The 13,500-nt window shown below is 38.0% G+C and overlaps 2 protein-coding genes across 6 annotated transcripts in view; both read right to left on the bottom strand.

Moving 5' to 3' along the window:
- WWC3 (WWC family member 3) overlaps window positions 1-13,500 on the bottom strand; it is a 1,020,491-nt gene that overhangs the window by 437,831 nt on the left and 569,160 nt on the right. The gene's annotated exons all lie outside the window — the stretch shown is intronic.
- The window catches only part of TBL1X (transducin beta like 1 X-linked), a 184,716-nt gene that overhangs the window by 49,903 nt on the left and 121,313 nt on the right, over window positions 1-13,500 (bottom strand). The window contains exon 3 of one of the 5 annotated variants that reach the window (XM_087726396.1): window positions 1,683-1,774. The exons of the other annotated variants lie outside the window; for them this stretch is intronic. The gene's annotated coding sequence lies outside the window, so the exon portion shown is untranslated. The remainder of the gene's footprint in view (window positions 1-1,682; window positions 1,775-13,500) is intronic. 5 annotated transcript variants of the gene reach the window in all.

Below are 13,500 nucleotides of genomic sequence, written 5' to 3'. Positions count from 1 at the left end.
TAGACACATTTGCAAACTTCATTATGAGTTTTTAAGCAAATAAAAAAGGAAATGTATGTGCAAATACACCTATGCACACAGGCAAACACACATAAACCCATACATAAGAAATCAAGTCCCTAAAAGTCCATCAAGCTTGCCTTGAAAAAAAGTCCAAATCCAAAGCAGCAGGCACAAGAGTGATCAGATGAAATCCAAGGTTCAAACATCATAGCAGGGTAAGTCAGCTGATCCAAGCCCAGAAATATACTTACATAATTTCTAGTTGATAGGCAACATACACAGTCTAGGGCACGGGTGTCAAACTCGCATCATCACTGCAGCATCATGTGACATATTAGGACTCCCCCTCCTCACTAAACCGGGCACGGGCATGGCATCCGGCCCGGAGGCCTGGAGTTTGACAGTCCTGGTTTAGAGACTCTAGGCCAACAAGCAGTTGTCTCCAACAGAGGAGTCTGAGCGCACTACTCTTCTTAAATAGAAGCAACCCTAACTGTTCTCCAAACTTCATTTAAAAGGGCAAAGTTTGCTTTGCTCTCCTCTTCACATGGTAAGCCCTTGCACTAGGGGAAGGAGGAGGTCAGATCCAGACGGTGCAGCTTCCTGAGACAGCAGTTCGCCCGGCATCTTGGGAATTGGCTATTCATTGTTGGTTCCTTATCAGTTTGAGTTGTCCATGACAGTCACAAGTTCAAATACTCATTGAGCAAGTAATAAATGAGGATCACCTGTACAGGGGTTATTATAATACTGTTCTTTGTCTCTTCTAGTAGTTCTCTGAAATTCTTTATCATATTATTTTTTGATTGATTGTATCATACCTTTATTATTTTTACAAATAACTCAAGGTGATAAACATATCCAACACACCTTCATCCCCCTATTCCCCCACATAATAACTACTTTGTGAAAAGGGTTGGGATGAGAAAGAGTGACTCACCCAAAGTTATCCATCTGGATTTCATGGCTGCTAAGGGAGGACTATAACTCCTTCTTGAGGTCTTTTTCTCTCCTGGCTTCAGCTTCTCTTTGTGTAAATTTCTATTATTTTTCTGACACCCAGTTTACTTTCTTGGTGATGCAGTGGTCAGAATGCAGAACTGCGGGACTAACTCACTGCTTACTTCAGGAGTTCAACCCAGATTGTTGAGGCAACATGCTGACTCTGTAAACCGCTTACAGAGGGCTGTAAAAGTGCTGTTCTGTTTCTTGATCTTTGCAGACCTTTTTCACATTTATATTTAACTACTTTGATTTCATTTCACATTTCCTCTTGTTCCTTATCAACATGCATGAGTATGGTGTATACATGTTCAAGACCAAATTGTGGAAAGGATTAAGTTTTCTTCTTCCCCTTTAGCTTGACTTGCAATTAATACATGAGGAGTTCATGATATGTTCCAGTCAACTCCTGGCCACATCTTTACTGCAATAACTAAGGTCTCCAACCTCCTTGTATCAATCATATAGTTAATATGATTTATGTATACTTCAGCTGATGATGTTCATGTTATTTTGGCTGTTTGAAGATTGTGACAGCAATGAAAAATCAAAATCTAAAATCTAATAGGGTATTCTTCTACTCATTTCATTTCCTAAGCCATACAATCCAACTATATTTTCTTCCTTATTATTTCCAGTTTTGGCATTCTAATGTTCTGCAACTATAATCAGCTTACTTGCATGTTCTGTTGATTTCAGATTTTGTCAGGCTCAAGCCCAGAGATGACACAGTGAAATCCAATTGATCCAATTCTTTATTTTCTTATACCTAAAGGACAGAATCTTGTTAAAGTAAAGCTATAACCTTCTAATTTACTAGATATACCTTGAAAGATGCTAAGATGTGGCTACCTTGAATGTCTTCCCTCGCTCTCATTCAGTTCCAGACTGCAGTGTCTCAATTTGAGCTTCTCTATCATGGAGTGTACTCCCTCCTCCCTGGGAAAGCTCTGTGCTGCCAAAACTCCTCTCCTCTATTTCTCCAGGTGCACATTCCATCACAAATTTAACTACAAAACTTGTCAACTGTATTTTCTTCTGCATCGATAGTTGAGCATAAACTTGGATATTCATCATATCAAAGGGGAAGCCTGCAGATTCTAACTGATATTATTTAATCATTGACTGCACTGTATCCAAATGTTGTCTTTGCTGTATTTTTTCTTGACCATGAAAGCAATGTTGTTCATTCTTTGAGGAGGATTTTGTCCTGAATAATAACGGTATGATTTTCTGATTTAAAGTGCCCAATTCCAGTCTATTTTAATTTTCTAATGCCTAATATGTTGATCTATAGTTCATTCATTTCAGCTTTCCCATGCTCATGATTCCTACATTTCATATCCCCATTCTAATTCTGTCATTGCAGCTACATGGCAATATCAACAACTAGACATCCTAAAAGCTTTAGTCTAACTGAGTCATAAACACCATTACATTCTAAAAGATCTTCAGCAGCATATTGGATGTCTTCCCACCTAAGGGACCAGTATTTGGCATTATGTTGTCTATCCATTTGTACTGTTTATCCATGTGGTTGCCTTAGTAAAATACAGGGGTGATTTACTATTGCCTTCTCCCATGATTTATGAAATAATGCCTTTGCTATATTGCTAAAGTAATTGTCCACCTCCAGTCCTTTCTATATCGCTGCTGGTTGATACAGGTGCTTGCTTGCTATAACTGGGCAGCAAGGATAAACTTGGCATAGACTTTTGGCACTTCACTCCTCTCCCCAAGAAATCACTATGATGAAGCACATTGCAAGACTTGAATGGAGGAAATCAAATTAGCAATTAATACATAAAATAAAATAAAAATAATAAAAAATAATAAAATTGATAAAGATATTGTCCACTAGCAATGTATACTGCCTCATAGTGCTTTACAGTACTGTCTGGGCAGTTAACAAAATCAGCATATTTCCCCAAACAATCTGGGTCCTCATTTCATTGACCTCAAGATAATGGAAGGCTGAGTCAACATTAAACTCCTCAGGATGAACTCCAGGCTGTGGGCAAAGTTTGCCTGCAATACTGCTCTTCTCTAACCACTGCACCATCAGGGCTCCTGCCACTTCATCTACATTTATATTTCATTAGTAATAAAACAAGTTATGTAGATATAATCTTTAAACTATAAATTCAAATATACATCCTGATCAGACACGGATTTATAAATTTTTGAAATGCATTAGGTAAATCAATATATTCTGCTTTCAGATATGAATTTCTATTGAAGAAACAAATACATACAGACTGATACTAATGTTGCATAATAGTTGCAAGTGCAACATTTATTGGAAATGACAATTAAAAATAATTTATTGAAATGATTATATTTTTAATAATCTTTCTTTTCACACACACAGAAAAACACAGAGACAGAGATAGAAAACATACCTTCTTTCTCCTCCAGAGCACTGTTTTAACAACAACATTTATTTTCTTCAGAGATAATAGACTCAGGTTCATATTAGACTTCAATGCACTAGTTAATGGGCCAGTTAAAAATTAAAGAATTGTGTCTGTTTGAAAATAAACAAATGCGGACTTCCTGGGCGGGACCTTGCTAATGGTAGCAGCTTAACAGAGCTGCTCCCGAGTTCCTGGTCGCATTATCTGTTTAGATGATCATCTATCAGACATCTGACAGGTACCTTATCCTTCAGGCAAGAAGGGAAGGAGAGAGGTCCAGCTGGGCAAAGTGCCCTTTTGATCTTTGTAGTTTTTCTGTCTGCGAAGAGAGGGGGGCCAGCCGAAGCAGAACCATCTCCGTGCTGGAATCTCCAGCTGCCTTTGCAGCTCGAGGTAAGAATCCTCCCACTTAGAACAATATTTGAACTATTTGATTTTAATACAAGCAGAGTTCGTATGCGAGAACTTCATTTGTTTATTTAAATCCTAGCTTCATTTTTACAAGATCTTCCTTCGTTAATTTTGCTTTTAAAATGGCGACGATGAATTCTCCGTAACAATGTTTACCTTTCTAATCTTCTTGTGAAGAACAGCTATAAAACTTCAAAGGAAGGGAGTGAATCATCACTTTGCTTCATAGCTGGCCAGCAGACTTTTACTAATTAGTTTCACTTTATAAGACTGTCTTTTATCAATCTTGCTAATATATATCTCTAATATAGAGAAGCTTAAAATGGCGATGAGTATGCTGAATTGTCTCGTTACGATGCTTATTTACTAAAACTTCTTATAAAGTTATAACGAGCCTCAAAACTCCAAAATAAAGAGGGAGATTCAGTACCTCTTTCATTAGCTGTACAGTGGGCCAGTAGAGTTTTATTAATTGCTTGAAGATAAAACTTGGAATGGCTTCAAAACCAAATTCGAATTTGAAACCCCCCACTCAACTCCCAGGAGTACATCTCCAATACCGAACACAAAGTCGCAGCCTCCGCTCTCCATGCCCCCTGCTGGCGATTTGTTAACGAAAGAATTATTCATGAGGGAAATGAGTGAGGTTATCAACACCCTGACAATTAAAGTGGAAGATAAACTTAAAGTCTTTAAAGAGGAGATAAAACAGGAGTTAAAACAGGAGATAAAAGAACATAAAGAGGAGCTGTATGATAAGATTGATGCCAGGGTTGTCAAGATTAAGGATGACATGCTGGGGCTGGTAACTGTACTGACAGAACATGTTTCTGGAATTGAAGATAGTCTAGAGGATCTTAATGAAGCTAATACCAACTTGACTGAGAAAACAGAGGTGGTGCAACAAAAAGTTGAAAATGCTGAGAAAGAAATTATTATGATATAGTACAGGCAAATGGAACTGGCATTAAGAGTAAGGGGGTTGCGTGAAGAGAAATAGGAGAATTTGAAACAGATTCTTTCAGAAACTTTTGACTGTCTGGTGGGAAGACCGGGGGCTAAGTTTGACTGGCAAATCAACAAAATTTACCGGGTCAATTCATGGACTACAAAGCAGAAGCAGCTTCCTCGAGACATTGTTATATATTTTACTACAAGAGAGCTCAGAAACACGATATTGCAAGAGTCTTATAATACTAAGCTCCAAATTGGGGGTCAAGATCTGACTGTTTTGAAAGAGATACCACCTCAAATGCTAAGAGCCAGGAGAGATTACGCTTTTTTAGTTGAAGAACTTAGAAACCGTCAGATACAGTACAGATGGGACGCACCATTTGGTATTATATTTACATTTGATAGGCAAAGATATCGTCTCAACTCAGTATGGAAAGCTCGAGATTTTTACCATAATATTTTGATGGCTGGACATCCTGCATCATCTGGACCTGGAGAAAGACCACAAGAAGGACAGGACAGACAGCAAACTATACAACTACCAGACAAGATGGAGCATCTTTCTCCCCTAGAAGCGCAAGGTGTTATGGAACAAAGACCTAGCCGTATGATTACTAGACGAATGGAGAAACAAGCTAAAAGGCAACAACTTCAACAATCACCGGCCATTGATCAAGGAGGTACAGCAACAAGTACAGAAGCAGTGGGAGGAGCTAGACCAAAGGTTAAACAGGCCATGCAGGAGGCTCTAAAAAAGCTTCAGGTAACCAGAGATGACAACTAAGATTTTAACATGGAATGTCAATGGATTGAATTCTCCACAGAAGAGAAAGAAAATATTTCACTATCTTAAACAGTTCAAGAATGACATAATTTGTTTGCAAGAAACTCATATCAAATCAACTGATCAAAAATATCTGATTAACTCAAAACTTGGTCAACATTTTGTAGCTTCTGCTATGGAAAAGAAAAATGGTATAGTTGTATACTTAAGAAAAGAAATGAAAGCTGAATTAATTGAAGCAGATCCCTTTGGAAGATACATTGCGTTAGATCTAATCCTAGAAGGGAAAAAGACATTACTTTTGGGAATTTATGCCCCTAATAAACAGCAAGATGGATTCTATAGAAATCTTCATGCCAAATTAGTACAGTGGGACTATAGGTCTGGTATACTACTGGGTGACTGGAATGGGGTTATAGACACTAAGAGAGATAAGAAGATTTCTCGCCAAAACACCAAGATGCGAGCAAAGCTACTTAAATCCTTTTTTGATATGATGGATGACTTTGAACTGAGAGATATTTGGTGAGAAAGAAATGCAGATGAATATGATTTCACTTTCTTTTCTGATAGACATCAATCCCTTTCTAGGATTGATTTCATACTAATCACTAATGATTTACTTTCTAGGGTGAAGAAGACAAAGATTGCGGCTAGTGTCCTTTCGGATCATAACCCAGTTTGGATGGAATTGGGAAGGGTGGTACAGGCAAGAAGGTCTTGGAGATTGAATGAAAACTTATTTAGATATGAAAAGTATATCAATGATTGTAAAAAATTGTTATCTGAATACTTCGTTTTTAATATGAATAAGGGAACACCTATGGAATTCGTATGGGATGCAAGCAAAGCGTATATGAGAGGAGTACTGATAAATATAAATAAATCACATAGACATAAACAAGGGGTAAAACAAACAGAATTGGAAGAGGAAATTAAGAGGAAAGAGCTGGAGTTAACAATGAATCCAGGCAATACAAAGGTTAAGGAAGCAATCACCATATTAAAATCTCAATTTGACATGTTGATCTCTGACCAGGTAGCCACTAGCTTGTTATACGCAAAACACAATACTTTTTGTAACGCAAATAAACCTGGCAGATGGTTAGCTTATCGGATTAGGAAAAAAAGGAAAGCTCAAAATATATCTAAACTGACTTACAGAGGGAAGGAGGTGTTTCAACAGGAAGAGATTCAAAAGGTATTTCGGGAATTTTTTACAGAGTTGTATAAGGGGGATAAAATTAATGGTTTAGATATAGACAAATACTTAGACAAAGAGAAAATACCCTTAGTTAAAGAAGAGCACAGGCAAAAATTGAACCAACCAGTAACCTCGGGGGAAATTTTACAGGTAATTAAGCAGTTAAAGTCAGGGAAGGCACCAGGTACAGATGATTTGACAGCGGCTTACTATAAAAATTTACAGTCAGAAATGGTAGAACCTCTTAGAGAATTATTTAATAAGATTCAAACGGAAGGTAAGGTGCCTCCATCTTGGAAGACAGCGTTTATATCCTTGATACCCAAAGAAGATCAAGATACTACCCAAACAAAAAACTATAGACCTATCTCATTACTTAATGTAGATTATAATTTTTTTACTAAAATACTAGCAAATAGGTTAATGCTGGTTATTCAACAATTGATACACGCTGACCAAACAGGTTTTATACAAGGAAGACAGATGAAAAGTAATGTTAGATTAATTATTAATGCATTAGAATATTTGGGAAAGAACAACCAAATTCCTGCTGCGTTCATATTTTTGGATGCTGAGAAAGCCTTTGATCGAGTTAATTGGCAATTTCTGTTGAAGATATTGCAAAAAATGCAGATAGGAGACAGTTTTTTACAGTCAATTAAAGCAATATACCAACAGCAAACAGCTCAAATCATAGTCAATGGAAGCTTAACAGACTCTTTTCAAATTGGAAAAGGTATACGACAGGGCTGTCCTTTGTCCCCACTATTGTTTATTATAACTTTGGAAGTATTGTTGAATAAAATACGGGGCTTGGATGGTCTAAAAGGAATTAAGATTAGGCAGCAAGAATACAGAGTGCGTGCTTTTGCGGATGATTTGGTCATAATATTGGAACAACCGCAGGAATCCAGTATGGTTTTAATGAATACGATTAATCAATATGGTCAAGTGTCTGGTTTTAAAATAAACTTAGGGAAAACAAAAATATTAGCTATAAATATGAATACTAAACAAAAGGAAGAATTAGGAGGAATGTTAGGATGTGTGGTAGTCAAAAAGGTCAAATATCTTGGAGTTAATATCTTAACCTCAAATGGGAAACTATATAAGTATAATTATGAACCACTCTGGCATAGTTTACAGATAGAGATGAAAAAATGGGAGAAATTGCACTTATCTTTGCTGGGTAGAATAGCGGCAGTGAAAATGAACATCTTACCAAAATTTTTATTTCTTTTCCAAATGTTACCGATACTTAAAAAAGATGCAAATCTTTTAGAATGGCAGAAGGGTATCAATAAATTTGTATGGGCAGGAAAGAAGCCGAGGGTAAAGCTGAAAATAATGCAAGATGCATGCGAGAGAGGAGGCTTGAAACTACCCAATCTAAAACTATATTATGATGCAGTGGTGCTATCTTTAATTAGTGATTGGATTCATTTAACTAATGATAGGATATTGAATATTGAGGGATATGATCTGGTATATGGTTGGCACGCCTACCTGTTATTCAACAAAAAACTGGACAAGAATTTTAAGTCATATTTTAAGAAATGCTTTACTGAGGGTCTGGAAAAAATATCAACATAAACTAAACAACAAGATACCCATGTGGGCAATTCCTAGACATGCAATTGAAAATATGAATATAGCACAAAAACAGGATAGAACTACTTATAGACAGCTCCTCATCTTGGAAAGGGGGGCACTACAACTAAAACCCTTAGAGGTATTGAAAGAGGAGAAGGCAGTTCAAACATGGTTCCAATATGGGCAATTACAGGCCAGGTGGAAAACAGATCAAAAAATTGGTTTTATCCAAATGGAGGATAATCTATTTAAACAAATAAGAGACCAAAGTTTAATGCATATAAAGAGGATATATAATGTATTAATACAGATGGATTCGGAAACAGAACTAGTTAAAGATTGTATGGTAAAATGGGCTCAAAATATTGAAGAACCCATAATGTTGGATACATGGGAAATAATTTGGGTAAGAAATGTGAAATTTACACAAGCTCAAAACCTGAGAGAAAATTTTTATAAGATGTTCTATAGATGGCATTTAGATCCTAAAAAGCTGGCTTCTATGTATCCGAATTTACAACCCAAATGTTGGAGATGTGGTTCTCTCGATGCTACATATGTTCATATATGGTGGACTTGCCAAAAGGTTAAGGCATTTTGGATAAAAATATGGTGGATTATGCAAAATATCTTTAAAAGAAGGATAAAGTTTACTCCTCAGTTATTTTTGCTAGGTATAAGTACTGACTTTACAGCGGTAGAGACTAACTTGATTCTGCACTTAATAACGGCAGCAAGACTGTTGGTGGCACAATACTGGAAAAAGGAAGACCTGCCTACAACTCAAGAATGGACATTGAAAGTTACAAATTTAGCCGAGATGGCTAAAATATCGGCATATCTTAAAGATCACTCAAATGAGAGATATAAACAAGACTGGAAAAAATGGATTGACTATATACAAAACAAATACGGGACTAAGAAATTCCAGATAGCCTATGCTTAAGATCAGGAATGATTTAAATTGTTCAAAGTTAGCTTAGCAAGAAGAAGCTAAGATCAATGTAGAGATGTTATTAACTTTTTTTATTTCTTTTTTTTCCTCAATATATTTTAGACTGTGTTTGTTAAAAATCTATACCGTGTACGGGCTCTGGGAAGTCGGGGGGGAGGAGGTGGGGGGTGGGGGGTTGGATGGGGGGAGGGAGGGATATAAATTAGGTTATATTAGGTTAGACACGATGTGTTAGATCTCAATGTAATGTGACTTCACATGTATACTGTTTTTCTTTAATCTCTCTTTAAAAATAGGATAAGCCAAGTACATTGACATATAGTGGAAATACACCAAGGGCAGGAGGAGTGGGAAAGAAGAAAGATGGGCAGAGAGGGATGGGAGAGAGGGTGGGAGGGAAGGGGAGAAGGAAGGGGGGGAGTGGATTTGGAGAGAGGAGTGGTAGAGGGGGAGGGGAAGTAGGGTAGAGGGGGATGATGGAGGGAGATAGAAAGTTGGAGGGGGGTGGAAGAAAGAGGTGTATGGAGAGTGGAAGAAGTATATTGGGTTTCTATTTTCTAGGGTATTGTTGACAAGAGGAATTGATGCAATTATTGTTTAATACTGTATGGTGTTGGCTATGCACAGTATACATGCGAGTGTATGAAAATGAAAATGAAAAAAAAAATATTACTCAAAAAAAAATAAACAAATGCAAAACAGCTTTTCCCTAAAACATAAAGCTTATGTTGAATAGGATGAAAGCTCTTATTATCTTTTCACCATTAGTGTTTAAGTGCAACATCATTTTATTCTAATCAAACCAAAGACTGCTCCAATCTTTATGATTCATCATATGTCAAAAAAGAATAACATATAGCAATATCATTTGCCAATAATACTATGTAAGCATAGCTTTTAAAATAGTGTACTAACTCATATATCATTTGAAGCAATTATAAACATTAACCATTGGCAAAATTTATGGTTACTATTCTCCATCTTTTCAAACTGCCATGCAGCCTTGAGGAATCTTGTCTGTCTTTTCATGACAGTTGTGGAAGAAGAGCACTGATGCTTTTAATCTTACACTTTTCATCTGTTAATTATTACAGCAGATGACAAATCTGTCCTGGACAAAAGGAACAATAACTATATAATCAAATACATTGATCTTGGAATCAGTATCCTTTTTACCAAGTACAAAATATGAAGAACTATAAACAGAAAAAAATGTCTGAGCAGGATTCCAAAATCAAAGTCAAACTAAATAAGTAGTAGAATGCAATAGAAGAAATAAACAGCATTCTAAATTGAATATGGTAATTATTTTCAATCAAATATTTCATTAAAAAAATAGATAAAATACTTTGCACTCAACTTCAATCATTTCTGTTTAAATCACAGAGTCACTTAAACAATTCCATATGTATTTATCCAAAAAGGAATTCCATTAAATTCAGTGGAGCTTACACTTAGGCACAAGATAGCAGCTAAATTAATTAAAAATTTATTTACATCCTGAAGGGCTTTTCTAAATAATATTTCCTTTTTAAAAGGAGGTTTAGCTAGGTAATGATTGTGCTTACACTCATATAATTCAATTTTTATATTTTATAATATAACTTATATTTAATGAGACAAAGTTGGATATAAAACTTTCTAGATAACTAAGCTACAGCTAAAAATGTTGTAAATCACCGTTATGTGACTGCAAGATGCTGCAAGCATAGTTGTGGGTCAGTGGCTGAGCAACCAAAACATGAACATGTGACTGTAGGAGGGGGCACGGCCATTGGAACTATGAATCTGGGTTGTAAATACCTTTTTGGGTCAGTTGTAACTTCAAACTGCATAGCCATAAGTTGAGAATTACCTGTAGATATTTTTTTTGGCATTTTCTACATCTTTTACCCCCTATGGATCTTGGATTTATGCTGCTAAGTTGCTTGATAATGTTTCTTAAGTAAATGCATACACACACACACACACACACACACACACACACACACACACACAAAACTCCATAAAGACATGCAAAATGTGTATAATAATAATCCACATCTATTTATCCCAGATCCTTGGGAAGAACTCACTAGGTGGACAAAAATGCCAAATCTAGTCTGTATATCGGCTGGCTCTGCAATTAACCATAATAATAACTCCCAGTGAGGCACTACCTTGACATGGTTGTGGACTAGTGTGCTCTGAGGAAGATGACATCTATCCCTGAGGTTCAACCATACTGGACAGGTCTCATCATAGGCTCAGAGTTTCTCTCCCATAAAAAAATATGGGAGATGTAAATTACCATACTATTTTGGTCATCTCGGGTCAACAAGGATTGCTCTAGGTTCCTGGGCATCTGGTGAAAAATGGCAACAGGACTCAGAATTGTTTTCTGAGCACCCAGGACTAGCAGCAACAAAATTATTGGAAGGAAAAGTATTTATCTGCTGCATAATAATATATAGATAGAAAATAAGCAAATAATAATCTGTTATTTTTTTTTTTTAGATTTTATTTAGCATTTATAGGCCGCCCTTTTCCCTGAGGGGACTCAGGGCGGCTTACAATAGTAAGGGAAGGGGAGTGAAAGACAAAATACAGGAAAAAAAAAAGTGAAATAACTAAAAGGTACTAAAACACAACATTCACTCAGCATTTGGGAGGGGCAAGAAAATTTATCCCCAGGCCTGACGGGCTAGCCAGATCTTGAGGGCTGTGCGGAAGGCCTGGACTGTGGTCAGGGTACGAATCTCCACGGGGAGATTGTTCCATAGCGTCGGAGCAGCAACTGAGAAGGCTCTCCTCCGGGTGGTCGCCAGTCGGCACTGACTGGCGGATGGAATACGGAGGAGGCCCGCTCTATGCGATCTGATGGGACGCAGGGAGGTTATTGGCAGGAGGCGGTCTCTCAGATGTTATTACAGATTATGTCAACATGGAACAGGATATTTGAAATAAAAGCACCAGTTCTTGAAAGAAGAACATCCAGAATCAGAAATAACAGAACAGAGGCTAGCAGATCATGCTGATTATAATATGAAATAAAGTATTCACAGAACTGCAAAGGTCTACCCAGGACAAAGAAATCAAATTCTTGCCAGAAGTAACTCTAACTGTAGAGGCAAACCGAGGAGAGATGGCAGTAGAGGAAACAAGCACAATGATAGAATTGTTTTCATTTGGAAACTAGGCAACCATATCTCTGCCTCAGAAAGAACAAAGCTCTCTAACTAAAAAAGTAAAACAATTGAAACAAAACAAAACAAAAATAACTGAGCATCTAAAGCAGCACAAAAACAGAAAAGATTGCCTGCATTGAAGCTTGTTCCAAAGAAACAGTTAACACAAGAATTAAAAAATGCCAATATTGTAGTACAAATATAAGCACCAGCACAATGCAAAATAACAACAACCAATTAATGGGCAGCACAGCTGCAGATTTCAGGATGATCAGCCCAGCTGGATGCCCCCCTCCAACATGCGCACAAGAGGTGGAAAGCACATAGGTACCGACAATATCTGGCAGCAGCTGCAGCCTGCCACTCCCTTGGTCAGCACATTTTAGGGCTGCACAGCCTGTGCGGTGCAGGTAAGTTAATGCGGCTGTCCGAGCAGAAGATGCAGGCAGAGGCCGGGGGGGGGGGGGGGGGAGGCAGGTGATCCAGACACCACACGGGCTATGGAGGCTGACCTGCGATAATAGGGCGTGGCAGTGACGTGCAGTGAAGTTTATGGCTGGTGAGGCAAGTGGGCAAAAGCCGCCCTGGCACTATGTCTGACATAGAGGCATCCTGCCTCTATGTCGGATATAGCGCTGGGGTGTCCAAGGGAATAGACCCGGGAAGATCACCTGCCTGGCTTAATGCACTTGTACCAAAGATAACATGCTCTGTGACAACGCCCGGGCGATCCCGCACACCATGCCACCTGACATTACCTCCCTTGTAAGCACTTGGGAGGATGGGGGGACACGCTTATCGCTGGATCGCGCAGAGGGTCTGCGGTGGGCACACCGTCCGTCTGGCGGAAGACTCACTGGGATTGCAAAGGGATGGGATGGAGGATGAGGAAGAGCGGGGAAGGAGTATCAGAGGGGGACTAGAAGTTAGATCCCTCAGCGCATTTCTCTGAAGGTGACGCCGTCTGTTTCTCACCGGTGGCCATCCTCCCCCACTGGAAATTGTCACTT

Source organism: Thamnophis sirtalis, unplaced genomic scaffold (genome assembly GCF_051295495.1).
Source record: "Thamnophis sirtalis isolate CommonGarterSnake01/CBP01778 unplaced genomic scaffold, rThaSir2_p1.2 scaffold_12, whole genome shotgun sequence".
NCBI lineage: Eukaryota > Metazoa > Chordata > Lepidosauria > Squamata > Natricidae > Thamnophis > Thamnophis sirtalis.
The sequence above is the reverse complement of the archived record's forward strand: the minus strand, read 5'-3'. Positions and strand labels throughout refer to the sequence as shown.